We start from the raw sequence: 16,821 nt of genomic DNA on the forward strand, positions 1-16,821 counted from the left end.
TTAGTCTGAAATATTTTGTTTTCTGTTTTAGTTAAATAAGAAAGCACAGCTTTTACCATTCATTACCCTTCCCTCTATTGTCATTCAAATGTTTAGTGACCATAAACATTCTGGACTTTGGTGGGGGCTTCCATGTTTAGTTGTGGCATTGCTGGGAATCAAACCCTCTAGTTGTGCTACTAGTCTACACATGGTTCTGAGGTAGCTGAAAATCACTAGCATCAATTAGGATGGCAGACAGCAGGTCTCTGGGTTGCACTTAGCTCATTTGTGGGGCACTAGGTATTGAATGCATGGCTTTGGGGATTGGAGAGATAGTACAACAGGTTTTGCCTTTCACCTGGCCTACCTGGGTTTGATCTCCAGCATCCCATATCATCCCCTGAGCACCACCAGGAGTAAACTCTGAGCCCAGGGCCAAAAGTAAGCTCCTCTTTCTCTTTCTTTCTTTCTTTCTTTCTTTCTTTCTTTCTTTCTTTCTTTCTTTCTTTCTTTCTTTCTTTCTTTCTTTCTTTCTTTCTTTCTTTCTCTTTCTTTCTTTCTTTCTCTTTCTTTCTTTCTTTCTTTCTTTCTTTCTTTCTTTCTTTCTTTCTTTCTTTCTTTCTTTCTTTCTTTCTTTCTTCCTTCCTTCCTTCCTTCCTTCCTTCCTTCCTTTCTTTCTTTCTTTCTTTCTTTCTTTTTTTCTTTCTTTCTCTCTTTCTTTCAACACCCCCCTCATTCTCTTCCCTCTAGCCTGATTCTTTTGCTGATATTGCTACTATACTGACCAGAAGTCACAAAGACTCAGTTGCTGTGATTGTCCACTTCTGTTTTCAGTGTCGGTGGAGTGTTACATCAATTTTTGTGCTTGCCAGTGTTTGTGAACTTGTTTGGAGAGCTTGCACACCTTATGTTCAAATATACTTGATTGTAATATGCCAGAGATCACACACTTCGTTGTGCCTCTGAGACAGTGACACTGAGATATCTCTCAGCATGCGGGGTGGTACCATGGATTGAACTGTTGACCTCACATTTATCAAGCACTTACCTGCCCACTATGGAGATTTTTGTGGGACTATTTTACCTCATAGAACTTGGTTTATTCCCTGATCTAGATTTCCTGTACAATGTTGGAATTACCATCTTACTAAATATGTTCAGTATTTTAGATTCATGTCAGTGTATGTGGAAAAAATCATCCAAAGTGTCTACATCATGATGACTTTCTTCTTTTTTTTATGGGTGTTTTGGGCTCACACACCCATTGACACTCAGGGTTTATTCCTAGCTTTGCACTCAGCAATCACTTTTGACAGGCTCAGGAGACAAAATGGGATGCTGGGGATTAAACTCAGATCAATGGTGTTCAAGGCAAATAAATGCTCTACCTGCTGTGCTAATGCTCTGGCCCCCTATGATGACTTTAGATTACTGCCTAGAGACTCAAAATCCAGAGGTGATTCTGTAATAGAACATTTATTTCCATTCATCTTATTGCTTAAACATGACTCAACCACCACATGAGCTAATTCTAGCTCATTTGATGGGAAGAAAGTGAACAAAGCACCACATAGAAGTAAGTTAGCAAGCACTCGGATGCTGTTGCTGCTCACACCCATCAATTCTGAGTCCTAAACAAAACTTGGATTTAGTATAGTGATTATTCGTTTATAAGATAAAGAATATTGAAAGGATGATCTGCAAAATATGCCATACATTAAAATGATCCAGATCTCTTAAAAAGAAAATATAGGGGCTGGATAGATAGCATGGAGATAAGATGTTTGCCTTTCAAGCTGAAGGACGGTTGTTCGAATATCCAGCATCCTATATGGTCCCCCGTGCCTGCCAGGGGCGATTTCTGAGCATGGAGCCAGGAGTAACCCCTGAGCGCTGCTGGATGTGACTCAAAAACCAAAAAAAAAAAAAAAAAAGCAGCCTTTAGCAACTGGATTTTTGTCAAATGCATTCCTTTTAGCTCTGTTGAGATCCTAGTGTTCAGAGGGTGGAGCTGTTAAGAAACTAGTCAAGAAAATCTTTCTGGGCCTGGCGGTGGCGCTAAAGGTAAGGTGTCTGCCTTGCCTGAGCTAGCCTTGGACGGACCGGGGTTCGATCCCCCGGTGTCCCATATGGTCCCCCAAGCCAGGAGCAACTTCTGAGCACATAGCCAGGAGTAACCCCTGAGCGTTACTGGGTGTGGCCCAAAAACAAAACAAAAAAAAAAAAAAAAAGAAAATTTTTCTGATCTGCTCTCAGTGTAGTGTAGTGTGCAAGGGTGTCCCTCCACGGACTGAAAGAAATGTGGCTTCTGAACTCACAGGCAGGTCAGGTCCTTTGGTTAAATATACATGAACATTTAAACATACTGTGATAATATCATGCATGAAAAAGGAGGAAGTAGGGGCCAGAGAGATAGCATGGAGGCAGTGTGGTTCGAATCCCGGCATCCCATATGGTCTCCTGAGCCTGCCAGGAGCAATTTCTGAGCGTAGAGCCAGGAGTAACCTTTGAGCTCGGCTGGGTGTGACCCAAAAACCAACAACCAAAAACCAAAAACCAAAAAAAAAAAAAAGAAAAGAAAAAAGAAAAAGGAGGAAATAGAAGTATCCATTTCCTATGAAGTTAAAAATCTCATTACTTGCGAATGCCCATCACTTTTCTCTTGGAAAGTAGGGAGCTTCCATGCTTGGGCTCCTTTTTCCACTAGCTGCACGCCCATTGACCCCTTAGCCTTTTTCTTCCTTGATACACATGAAGCTAAACTTCAACAGCCTGCTTGTATGCATCCTTCAGGAAGCTCTGCAGAACTTTTCACAGGATGTATGCTTCCTTCTTAAGCTCCTCTGGCAACTGTGGTTGATAAATACACCATTGTCTTGAACAGAGATCTCTGCTGATAAAAACAGACCAGTCTCAATTCAGCTCTGTAGACATATACAAGGAAATTTTTTATTGACTTTTCTGAAGGGGAGAGAAAAAATGTAACAGTGGGGCATGGTGTTTGCATACAGTGATCTGGATTTGATTGCTGATACTACATATAGTCCCTCGAGCACCACCAGGAAAATCTCTAAACTCAGAGTAAGCTCTGAGCACTGCTGAGTGTCACACGTGTGTGTGCTGTATGTGTGTGTCTTGCAAATCAACTGATAATAGTATCGGACTGTACCATGGACCAAGTTCCATGATTTTATGCACCTGAAGAGAAACTTAGCATGGCCTGAGTTTTTTGTTTTTTTTTTTTTTTCTTTTTGGTTTTTGGGCCACACCCGGTAACGCTCAGGGGTTACTCCTGGCTATGCGCTCAGAAGTCGCTCCTGGCTTGGGGGACCATATGGGACGCAGGGGGATCGAACCGCGGTCCGTCTCCTAGGCTAGCGCAGGTAAGGCAGGCACCTTACCTCCAGCGCCACCGCCCGGCCCCAGCATGGCCTGAGTTTTAAAGAAATTAGAAGGTAGTTAAAAGTTAGTTAAATGTTTTATATATGCACATATGCATATATATATGCATATATAAATATATATACAAAATTGGGTACAAAATAAATTTTTTTCTTCACATAGAAAACTAGCTCTGGGCCCAGGAAGATGAATCAGTGACTAATGCATTTGCCTTGCAGGCATGAAGCCATGAGTTCTTTTCTTTCTTTCTTTATTTATTTTTGTTCTTTTGGGGGGGGAGGCCACACCCATTTGATGCTCAGGGGTTACTCCTGGCTAAGCGCTCAGAAATTGCCCCTGGCTTGGGGAGACCATATGGGACACTGGGGGATTGAACTGCAATCCTTCCTTGGCTAGCGCTTGCAAGGCAAACACCTTACCTCTAGCGCCACCTCTCTGGCCCCACTTTCTTTCTTCTTTCTTTCTTCTTTCTTTCTTCTTTCTTTCTTCTTTCTTTCTTCTTTCTTTCCCTTTCTTTCTATATTTAGGAAAGAGTGAGGAGAGCTATAGTTGTAAGTAGGTACTATATAAGGAGAAATTAAGAGAATTAAAAAAGAAAACAGTTTCTTGTTGGTGGTGTGCATTTTGACCTTTCTCTTGGAGAATAAATCATTTGGAGGTCTCTAAATAATATAAAGACTAATAAAACCTAATGAACAAGGTGCTAGCTAGAGGAAAGTCGTAAAAAGCATTTGTTCTATTCCTGTCAATGAGTCTGGAAGTCTTTTGCTTCCTTCTCAGCACCTACAACAGCCCTAGGAAATATTAAGCATAACTCTCACCCAACACTGGAATTTTAAAAAGTCCTATGAATTAAAAGCTCTATGATTTCCCAGAAATAAAAATTTACACAAATTATTTTTATCCCTGTTCCTAATTGTTCTTTAAAATATTTGGCCACTGCCTCTAACCCCAGCAAAGAGACTTGTGTTTATATGAGTAATTCCTGGTTTTGTGGTCAGCTTTATTGTAATTTAATCAAAGGTCTTGTCAAAGCTATTTACTCAGTAATTGGACTGCACCAATGGACGAAGTTCCATGTTTTTATGCACCTGGAGAGAAATTTAGCATTCCCTGAGTTTTAAAAATATTGAAGGTAGTTAGAAATCACTTTTTTGTTTGTTGTTTGTTATTGGGCCACACCAAATGATGCTCAGGGATTACTCATGGCTATGTGCTCTGGCTTGGAGGAACATATCGGATGCCTGGGATAGAACTGCAGTCTGTCCTAGGTTAGCACATGCAAGGCAAATGTCCTACCGCTTGTGCCACCACTCAGGCCCCTAAAAATCACAAATATCAAATGTGTGAAGAAAAAGAGCCATACTATAAAGCATAATTCTATCAATATATTAAGAAATAAGAATATGGAATGATGTTGTACTGATCAGAAAACTTTATCTCAGGAAATAAGTCCTCCAGCAACATCTCAAAGACTCTTAGAAAGATCATATTTAAATAAAAAAATAAAACTCTTGAATAAGTTAATAATAGTCACAAAAACAATTAACTCTGAAAAGCCGAATTAGTTGACCTAATTAAATACAAAAATATTTATAATACAAAAAGTAAGACTTAGGGGCTGGTGGGATAGCACAGCGGTAGGGCATTTGCCTTGCATGCAGCTGATCCAGAACAAATGGTGGTTCAAATCCTGGCATCCCATATATTCTCCCATGCCTGTTGGGAGTGATTTCTGAGTGAAGAGCTCTGAGTAACCTCTGAGTGCCACTGAGTGTGACCCAAAAACTAAAAACAAACAAACAAACAAAACCCAAAAAGTAAGACTTAGAAAACAGAATACTAAGCCCACAAATGCAGTTGCCATATCTGTATTTGGCCAGCTCCATAGACTCTGTTCTGGAGAGAGATATAAACCAAACCATGAAAAGTATGGAAATAATAAATTCTACAGAATAAGTTAATAAATTAGAAATCCAAAAATGATTCAAAAGATCAATGAAAGCAAGAGTTGGTTCTTTTAAAAAAATAAACAAGATCTATTAACCACTAGCAAACTCACAAAGAAAGCAAGAGAGAAAAACTTAATAAACTGAATTAGAGATGAAAGGGGGAGATAACTACAGACACAACAGAATTTCAAAGGGTAATCAAGAGATTATTTTGAGAAACTTTATGCCACAAAACAAGAGAACTTAGAAGAAATGGTTAAATTATTTGATTCTTATAACCACCCAAGGTTGAACCAAGATGATCTGGCATATCTGAACAGACCCATCACTATTGACAAATTAAAAACGATAATACAAAATCTTCCCAAAAACAAAAGTACAGGCCAGATGGAGTCACTAATGAATTCTTTCAAAGCTTTCAAGATCCTGCCAATCCTTTGGGGATCTTTGAGGGAATTGAAGAAACAGAAAAACTCCCAAATATTTTTTTTTACAAAGCTATCATCACCTTGATACTAAAAGCAGAAAGAGATTACACAAAGAAAGAGACTTACAGACTCAGAAATAGCTCCTGGCAGGTTCAGGGGACCATATGGGATGCCAGGATTCGAACCACCATCCTTCTGCATGCAAGGTAAACACCCTACCTCCATGCTATCTCCTTAGCCCCATTTATAACCTTCTTTTTTTTTAATTTTTTTTATTTAACCAACTTTATTACATACATGATTGTGTTTGGGTTTCAGTCATGCAAAGAACACATTTATAACCTTAAGCCTAAAATCTATGGAGTCTGATATTAGTGAGAACACTTGAACTTAGTTTTTGTGTATTTTCCATTGTACCACCTCTGGTTCTTTGATACACTTAAAATAGATATTCTACATATTATAAATTAAAAATTTGGTGGTTTTCACAGATAACTTGGTCAGCATATCTAGTCATATTGGCAAAAGAAATCTCATACGAGTTTTATTGGGTACCAGCCCTGGTCACACATTGAAATACTTTGAAAAATGTACCCCAGGGGCCGGAGAGATAGTATGGAGGTAAGGCGTTTGCCTTTCATGCAGAAGGTCATCGGTTCGAATCCCGGCGTCCCATATGGTCCCCCTTGCCTGCCAGGAGCAATTTCTGAGCATGGAGCCAGGAATAACCCCTGAGCACCACAGGGTGTGACCCAAAAACCACCAAAAAAAATGTACCCCAGTACTTCAAATATACTACAGTATTTCAAAAACATGACCTTGAAATTAGTTGGTAAAGTGGTTCTGGAAGTGAGTGTCTTAACCCCTGTACTATCTCTCCAGCCCCTGCAAGTTATTAATAGATGAGCCTTAGACATACAATATTCTAACATCAATCCCACCACCAGTGTCAACTGCCTTCCTCCAGTGTTCACAGGCTTCCTTCTGCTCTCTCCCATGCCCCCGCCCTTGCCTGCAACCTTGACAGGCACATTTCAAAGTCCTGTGTTGGTAGTTTATATCTCATGTTTTCAAATGTTATGGAATCTTTGATTTGAATATATCACTATACCACTCTCCTACATCACTAATGTACCTGACTATACTGACCACTGTTCCCCCCATTACTTCCCTTTCTCATCTTCTATCTTCCTACCTCAATTTCTTTCCTTCTCTGTCCTCCTCCCCATACTATGGAGTCAAAGCTAATCTAGGCATCTCCTTTACTACATTACACTTATTCATCCAGTTATTCTATATACCACACATAGGTGAGATCATTCTGTGTTTTCTGTCCTTTTTCTGGCTTGCTTCACTCAACATATCTTCCAGTTGCAGCAAATTGCAAGACCTCATTCTTCATAGCTGCATAGTAGTTCATAACACATCTTCATAATACATTTGATTCCATGTCTTTTGTTTGTTTGTTTTGTTTTTGGGCCACACCCAGTGATGCTTAGGGATTACTCCTGGCTATGTGCTCAGAAATTACTCCTGGCTTGGGGGACCATATGGGACACTGGGTGATTGAACCATGGTTCTTCCTAGGTCAGCATGTGCAAGGCAAACGCCCTACAGCTTGCACCACCGCTCTGACCCCTTGACTCCATATCTTAACTATTATACTAAGTGCTGCAATGAATAATGGTGTGAATGTGTCTTTTTGAGTAAATGTGTTGTTGTTGTTTGTCTTAGGAGTGAGTAGATGGTCAAAAGTGGAATTTCTGGGTCATTTGGCAGGTGCACAAAGGCCTTCTCCTGAGTCCTCTGGATGAGGGAAGCATATATCTTGATTATTTTAATAGGGTAAGAGGAGAGATGCTAGAGTTAGAAGTAGAGAAGGGAATTCTGGAACCTTCTAGTCTAGATCTTCATCTTGAGCAAGGCGCCTTTGGAAGAGAAGAGACTAGCAGAGCTGTGTACTTTCTGACCTTCATCCCAGCAGCATGAAATTATCTTGATTAGCTTCGATGTCTGAACCAATCTGCTAATAATCTTTGTGTTATTTCATAGGCCTTTTATCCCCCAAACATTCAGTCTGAGTGTCGATGTGTGAAATCCCTTTAGTGAGTCAAACAGCCCATGGCACCACAATTAGAGATAAAAGGCTTAGAGGGAACATTCCTTGTTGTGGTAATTTACTGAGAGAAACTTATTCCTACCCAAGTGTGAACAGTTAAGCAACCCAAGGAGAATTAAATTACAGATAAGAGAGGTCTTCATATTTGGGGAATTGCAGGCAGGAGGAGAAATAGAGGAATAACAAGAGATAAGAAAGAAAAACTCCAAATTCTCTTGTCAAGGGCTTCTTTATTTTTTTTCTGCTTGTGAATCTCTTTTCTGAGAAAAAATTCACAAAACACTAGTATATAGGTATTTAAAATAGGAGCAAATCATTTACTGATAATATATAATAAATTTATTTTAAAAATAAATATTAGGGGCTGGAGAGATAGCATGGAGGTAGTGCGTTTGCCTTGCATGCAGAAAGATGGTGGTTCGAATCCTGGCATCCCATTATGGTCCCCCGAGCCTGCCAGGAGCAATTTCTGAGCATAGAGCCAGGAGTAACCCCTGAGCTTGCTGGGTGTGACCCAAAAAACAAAGCAAAACAAAACAAAAAATTAGATATATACAATTTTGCCATTTATTGAAGATGAAAACTTTTCATACTGATAATATGGTTGTGATGATTAATTTTTATGAAAATAATGAAGCTTTGGCTAAGTATTTGATTTTGCAGGACATAAAGTATCACCGATGTTTTCAGAGTCAATCAATATCTTGATTTTATCTTTGGTGTCAACAATATTGCTTTACATAAGTACACAGTAAAAATGACAGAGACCTATTTAAAGAAGTTTCAGAAATGGTTGGAAATTCCATCCTAATCTCAAGAAAAATTAATCTGGATCTGGAATGATAGTATTAATCTGGGGCTGGAATGATAGTTGGATAAGTGCCAACCTGGATTTCCCCCAAAACCCCAGGAGTGATTCCTGAGCAAAAAACTGGGAGTAAATCCTGAGCACAACTGGGTGTGGCCCAAAACCTGAAAAAAAGAAAGGGGGGGAGAGGGAGGAAAGAGAGGGGAGAGAGGAGGGAGAGAGAGGGAGGAGGGAGAGAGAGGGGGGGGAGAGAGAGAGGAGAGAAAGGGGGAAATAGAGGGCAGAGAGAGAGGGGGAGAGAGAGAGGGGTGAGAGAGCGGAGAGAGAGGGGAGAGAGGGGAGAGAGAGGGAGAGAGAGGGGGAAGAGAGGGGGAAGAGAGAGGGAAGGAGAGGGGGAGAGAGGGGGGAGAGAGGAGAGAGAGGAGAAAGAGGGGAGAGAGGGAGAGAGGGGGAGAGAGGGGAGAGAAGGAGGGGAGAGAGAGGGGAAGAGATGGGGAGAGGGGGGGAGAGAGGGGAGAGAGGGGAGAGAGGAAGGGGAAGAAAGAGGGGAGAGAGGGAGGGGAAGAAAGAGGGGAGAGAGAGGGGGAGAGAGGGGGAAAGAGGGGAGAAAGAGGGGGGAGAGAGGGGAGTAAGAGGGAGAGAGGGGAGAGGGGGAGAGGGAGGGGAGAGAGAGGGGGGAGAGAGGGAGGGGAGAGAGAGGGGGGGAGAGGGGGGAGAGAGGGGGAGAGAGGGAGGGGAGAGAGGGGGGAGAGGGAGGGGAGAAAGAGATGGGAAGAGAGGAGGGGAGAGAGGGAGAGAGAGGGGGAAGAGAGAGGGAGGAGAGAGAGGGGGAGAGAGGGAGGAGAGAGGGGGGAGAGAGAGGGGGAGAGAGAGGAGGGAGACAGAGGGAGAGAGAGGAGAGAGAGGGAGGGAGAGAGGGAGGAGGGGGAAGAAAGAGGGGATAGAGGGAGGGGAGAAAGAGAGGGAGGGGAGAGAGACAGAGGGGGGAGAGAGGAGGGGAGAGAGAGGGGAGAGAGAGGGGAGAGAGAGTGAGAGAGACAGTTTATCCATGTTTTAGAAAACTCAAATTTCAAGCCAGTTTCACTCTGTAACTTAAAATTCTTAAGCTTTTGATGACAGATGTTCGAGTTTTTAATTTTAATTAATACAATTGAAATAGGTAGCTTAGTTTTTAGATTGTTTGTTTGTTTGTTTTGGGGTTAAACCCAGTGGTGGTCAGGGTTTATTCTTGGCTCTGCACTCAGTAATCATTCCTCAGGTGGCCTCAGGGATTCATATGGAATGACAAGTCAAACAGGTTGTCTGAAGAGGAGAGGAGGACACAGTCCTCTCAAGACAAATACCCTACTCACTATACTATCGCTTGGGCTCAGACTCAAATTTGAAGGAACGTAATTTTGCAATTGTTTTTCTAGACACTTCGGATGATGAACATAATATCTTGAGAAAGGTTATTTTCAATTATAAAATTACCTGTAGCTGTACAAGTATTAAGTATTTAGTTTTCAGGTTATTTGAGGGTCATACCTTGTTGTGCTTAGGGGCTTCTACTGACTCTGTGCTCTGATGGCGTGGGGGCAAGTCAGGGCCAGCTGCATTCAAGATCAGCACCTAAACGTCTGAACTATTTCTCTAGTTCCATCCACTTTTTTTTTTCTTCTTCAGATAAAGTTATTTTAGAGAAGGGAAAATAAATGGAAAAAGGAAAAAAAAACTCTCTCAGAAGAAGGGGATCTTCAACCTGGGATTCCCTAAATGTTTTTCAAACAACAATTTTCTGTCCTAGAAATTACCATCTACAGGATAATTTTTAAAAAAACACTTTCAAGTTTATTTTTTTAACGTACATTTCACTATGGTTTCCTTAAACGGACATGCTTTAATCATAGTTTTTCAGTAATATGTAATAATAGTTTTAAAAAGCAGAAGTCATTATGAAAAAAAGCAAACAAAATTGGGTGAGCTAGAGACAGAAAAAGAAACAAGGAAGGAGAGAGTTCTCAATGAGCTGAGTTCTTGTTCTTGTAAGAGGTCCAGGCTTCCTCCTGCCCCCTGCCCCCCCCCCCCTTTTTTTTGTTTTGTTTTGCTTTTGGGCCACACCCGGCGGTGCTCAGGTGTTACTCCTGACTGCTCAGAAATAGCTCCTGGCAGGCACGGGGGACCATGTGGGACACCGGGATTCGAACCAACCACCTTTGGTCCTGGATCGGCTGCTTGCAAGGCAAAAGCTGCTGTGCTATCTCTCCGGACCCCCTGCCCCCTTTTTATTTTCAATTTTTGTACCACACCTAGTGATGCTAGGAGTTACTCCTAACTCTGCAGTCAGGGTTCACTCTTGGTGGTGCTAGGGGATCTATTGGAATTGGATTGAACCCAGGCAGCCACTTGCAAGGTAAATGCCCCTACCCACTGTACTATTTCTCCAGCCTCCCAAATTTGTCCCCTTTTCCATGCCTTTCTGCCTTTCTTATGTGCCTTTACAAAGGGTAATAAAGCAGTAGTTCCTCAGTATGTTTCCTCCTTAAGTATATCTCATACTTAATAATAACTGCATGTAGAAATAGAAGTGTTTTTATCTATCTGAATTGCAAACTTTAGAAATTATAAACTTTAGATACAAACTTTAGACTGCCCCAAAGCCTAATCATAAACAGCTGAAATTGGTCATTACTCATTTTAGCAAATCTTTTGGAAACAGTATAGTTGGATAATTTAGAATTTCTGAATTTTATCCTCACATTTTTTTCCATGAACTATTCCTGACATTTTATTTTTTTTTTGAGAAGAGGCACACCCAACAGTGCTCAGAGACCACACCTGGCAGTGCTTTGGGGAATCATATACATTACTGGACTCAAGCCATAGATGTAGATACAGCTGCATAGAGGGAAACATTTTCACTTCTTTTTTTTAGCTTAATAAAAGTTTATTTTTGCAACACTAAATCACCCCAAATTTAGTTTCTATGCTCCTGTCAAGTTTTTTTTAAAGCCTTCATAATAAGTTAACAACTTTATCATCTTATAAGGTATTTTTTAAAGTGTAGTAATTTAAAATCATGACAGTGATAAAATGCCAACTGTTCAAGGTTCCCAAATTCATAACATACAAAACAAGAAAAACTATCATTGGGGTCCTGTTATATTTTGACAGTGGTAAAGGCTGGTCAACTGCTGGCATTAGCTAGTATTAGCATCAGTCATGCATTTCTATTCTGAAAGCACATCTCCTGCACATTGTGACATCAAGGTATGAAAGTCATTTGACATTTTTTTTTTTAAAAAAATCATTCGAGCAATTTCTCCCACAATAGTAATTACATTCAACTCCAAACAGAATTGGCTAACCTGCTATTAGATTCTAGATACAGACATTTATAAATGTCTAACAGTGGTCCTCAAACTATGGCCCGCGGGCCACATATTATATTTGTATCTGTTTTGTTTCTTCATTGCAAAATAAGATATATGCAGTGTGCATAAGAATTCGTTCATAAGTTTTGTTTTTACTATAGTCAGACCCTCCAATGGTCTGAGGGACAGTGAACTGGTCCCCTGTTTAAAAAGTTTGAGGACCCCTGGTAGAAACATTTATCTAGAATCTATCTAGATAATGTCTAGATTCTAGATACAGACATTTATAAACTTTATAGGCAATGAATACATTTTTTATATTTTTATTTTAACTAGGCTCTTGAATCTTAGATTAAAATGTGGTAAAAAGATATAACAACAGGGGCCGGAGCAGTGGTGCAAGCTGTAGGGCACTTGCCTTGTATGCACTAACCTAGGACAGATTGTGGTTCGATACCTCAGTGTCTCATATGGTCCCCCAAACCAGGAGCAATTTCTGAGTGCATAGCCAGGAATAACCCCTGAGTGTCACCGGGTGTGACCCAGAAACAAACAAACAAAAAAGAAGATAACAACAATATTGATATGGTTTCAACAGAACAGCTGTTTTATTAATTTTTATTTTTTTTTAGAACAGCTGGGTTTTATATGTGACTTAAAAACTCTTCGCAGGGGTTAGAGACGAGGGGGGGCATTGGTGGTGGGAATGTTGCACTGGTGATGGGGGGTGTTCTGTTTATGATGGAAATCCAACTACAATCATGCTTGTAATTATGGTGCTTAAATAAAGATTTTATAAAATAAAACAAAACAGCTCTTCTTCAAAACAAGTATTCATCCAAAGCAAATATAGAAGTTTAAAGTGGTTTTTCAATTTCCTCATAGTTAATCTGAGATAATTCCCTGGGAATGCTAGAGGCCCAATTTTTGAAGCGTATATAGATGACAAAAGGTTAACTGTCAGTAGTGATGGAGAAAGACCTACATGTATTTGGCAGTTCATTCACCTTATAGAAAAGACTAAGCATGGGATACTACAGACCACATTAATATAAATCCTAGTTAAAGATAATAAATTATTACTGAACATGAATAATAAATAACCTCTAAGTAATTTTAACTAAAACTGTACTAATTCTTAGAATTATGTGAATCTAGACTAACAGATTTTCAGTCTAACAGATTTGAATTAAATGGGCAAGACATTTTTTTTTTTTTTTGGTTTTTGGGCAACACCCGAGCATTGCTCAGGGGTTCCTCCTGGCTGTTTGCTCAGAAATAGCTCCTGGCAGGCACGGGGGACCATATGGGACACTGGGATTCGAACCAACCACCTTTGGTCCTGGATCGGCTGCTTGCGAGGCAAACACCACTGTGCTATCTCCGGGCCCCTGGGCAAGACATTTAATCAAATTTCTGCAGCAAAATTACTAGACTAAGTTCTAGACAACTAGAGAAAGACTATAGTAAATTCTTTTCATCTTGAGACCGTCACAATCGATCACAATCATTGCCAGATGCATTCAACAAATAAAATATACTGTTTTATAACAATAAAAACAGTTGTAGTTTTTATGGATAACAGAAACATTTATTTGTAGTATAACAAACAAAATATACTGTTTGCTCAATTATTACTTTTCTTCCACTCCCTTTACTTTTCCAACCTGCTTATACTTGGCATCTTCTCTCCCTGTGTAAAGAAGCTCAAGTATTATGACTGTAGCACTATGACTATTTCCTACATTACAGTCCTACTTCTACTAATGCATAATCGGTATTAATTTAAGCCTTTAAAAACGTATCTTTTTATAACTCTGGTAAGATCTTTAATTCACTGTATTAAAAACCTTCAACTTTTTCCACATAAAACAAATTTTTGATATATATTAGATAAGTTAAATTCTTAGACAAGTGGTCTATTCACCTAAATATTGAGAATGTAAAAACGGGTATTCAACTGAATATTCTTTCTTGTTTTTTTAAATTTTATTTAATTGAAACCATTGTGATCTACAAAGTCCTTCATAGTTGAATTTCAGATATACAAGGAATCAGGGCCATTCCCACCAACAGTGTCAACCTCCCTCTACCAATGATCCCAGAGTGCATCCTATACCACCATGCTTTGCCCCTTTACCTGCTAGTGTAACGGGCCCATTTAAGTTAAATGTGTTAAAATTTAGATCTCTTTATTCTATTGTCATTGACTTTGGCTTGCATATTTAGTTCTGTCCTTATTTTTTCTCCACCAATGCATCTGAGACCACTTGGACCCTGACTTCCACCCTTTCTTTTTTTTCTTTTTTCTTAGTTTTATAGAAAAATTCATAAATAATCTCAAAGGAAATAGTAATGAGGATACAAAAGCCACCCACAGAAAAAGAGAAACTATTCACCCAATACACATCAGATAAGGGACTAATATTTAAAGTATACAAGGTACTGACAGAACTCAACAAGAAAAACATCTAACCCCATCAAAAATTGGGGAGAAAAAATGAACAGACATTTCCTCAAAGAAGAAATACAAATGGCCAAAAGGCACATTGAAAAAAAATGTCCCAAATCACTAGTCATCAGGAAGATGCAAATAAAAATAACAATGAGGTACCATCTCATGCCACAGAGTTTCTGGCACACATCACAAAGAACAAGAACAATCAGTGCTGGCGGGAATGTGGGGGAAAGGAACTCTCATTCACTGCTGGTGGGAATGCTGTCTAGTCCAGCCCTTATGGAAAACAATATGGAGATTCCTCAAAAAACTGGAAATATATATATGCACACACATATACACAAATTTGGAGAGTACACTGAATATTAAATTTCCCACCCTAATTTTGTATAATGCACTGTTCATAATCTATAGCACTTTTAAAACCATAAATTGGACATGACCAAGTTAGAGGTGTTTGATACATTTTTATAAATTATTTGGTAACTTCAATAATATTCCCAAAACGATTGCTTTTAAACTATAAAAAGAAAAATCCATATAAAATTACAACAGATTTAAACAGGCATCTTTCAAAACAAAATTAAAATGTAATTAAATATTCTACTTTCTCAAATATGACTAAGAAAGAAAAGGAACAACTAGTAATGTCACTTTTTTTTGGTTTTGGTATTTGGGCCACACCTGGTGATGCTCAGGGGTTATTCCTGGCTATGCGCTCAGAAATCGCTCCTGGCTTGGGAGACCATATGGGACGTTGGGGGGTCGAACTGCAGTCCATCCTAAGCTAGCACGGGCAAGGCAGTCGCTTACCGCTTGTGCCACCGCTCCCGGCCCCAATAATGTCACATTTTTAAAAACTATTAACTGAATAGATTTGGGGAAGGAAAAAGACTCTACAGTATTACCACACTCCATGAATGTGCAGAATTCCGAAATGTAGCAGCACTGAAAAACTGTCTTGCATTGAGGTTTTCCAAGAGGTACAACAAGCCTGCCAAGAAAGCATCTGGTCTGCACTAACAGCGGCTGTCTTCAGTGCAAGCCTTGATGATGTCAGTCACGCTGCTCTTGCAAAAATCCCTTAATTTGAAAGAGTTTCCAGTGCTGATAGGTGGGGCTATGATTGCTGGTGTGGGATTGAATCCATATGCCCATTAAGCTTCATTTCATTGTCAATAATTTGAGACAGCTGTTGCATGGATAGAAGGTGACCAGATTCCAGCTTAGACCAAACAGGTACATCATTTAAAGTGAAACTCAAATGCACCTACCTGTTAATATACACTGGTTCTCAATCATGTTGCTCAAGAAGAAAACCATTATACATGCATAGGACCTTGTTGTCTAGGCCCCACTGCCAGGTGCTAGGAGCTTGCATGCCAAAGAAAGCAAAAGGATCCTTGTCAACAATTATTAAGCCTATTAATACCAATTTGAAGACTGACAGAAAAGATGCTATATGTCTATATATTGGTTGAGGGAGGTAATTCTCTCGTTCAATGCAGATATCTGGGTACTGCTGGCTGATAACCCACGTGTACCCCTCAAACACCTGCCTGTAACCTCAGGAAACACAAATCTGGAATTTGAGCAGCATCCCCGTGACGGCATCTTTAATCTCTGACTAGGCACACAGCCCAGGTTGGTTGAGGAATAGCTCCAGACCACCACCTACGCCGCCACCAGGAAAAGCAACGCATGCCTCATCTTAATGGAGACAGCCATGCTGGCCGCCCTCAGTCACACACTACAGCCAGCCCAAGACCACACTCAGCCGACACTTTAACTTTTGTGCTATCAATCTGGCCTTCTTTCTGACATTGCAATAGCAATAGATAACGTGAGAATTTCTATCACACGGAAGTGTTTAGTGACTGCAATTAACTAATAAGCTTTGTAAGATTAAAGTGAAGACTTTTCATTGACAGTAACACATTTCTCAAAACTTTGTTTTATTGAAAGATTTTCTTTAGTTCTTCAAAATATTCCTGCATTTTGTTGCATTTTGCTAAATGCTTGGTAGTAAGAGGTCATTTTGTTTGAGATGGTATCAGATTCCCTGCAGCCAAAACTTCATTACAAATTAAGCCTAGAGGTTTGAGGAAATGTCTGTGGACCTCCCAATTTGAGTGGGGAAGAGTTGGGATCATAGTTGATAGTGCCCCTGGCTCTGTATTCATCGATCACTCCTGGCAGTGCTCATTAGGCTATTTGTGATCTGGTCGATTGCAAATAAGGCAAGTACCTTACTCACTGTAGTATCTTTACTATTTCTCCACTCCTCTTCCATTTTTTGATGGAGTTATTATTTTTTGT

The 16,821-nt window shown here is 39.9% G+C and overlaps 1 pseudogene; it reads right to left on the reverse strand.

Annotated features, from left to right (window-relative positions):
• Positions 1–15,422: 15,422 nt before the first annotated feature.
• LOC126032643 (thioredoxin reductase-like selenoprotein T) lies at positions 15,423–16,212 on the reverse strand (annotated as a pseudogene).
• Between the last annotated feature and the right edge of the window lie 609 nt (positions 16,213–16,821).

The sequence above is a fragment of the Suncus etruscus genome, chromosome 16 (genome assembly GCF_024139225.1).
Source record: "Suncus etruscus isolate mSunEtr1 chromosome 16, mSunEtr1.pri.cur, whole genome shotgun sequence".
In the NCBI taxonomy this organism is placed as follows: Eukaryota; Metazoa; Chordata; class Mammalia; order Eulipotyphla; family Soricidae; genus Suncus; species Suncus etruscus.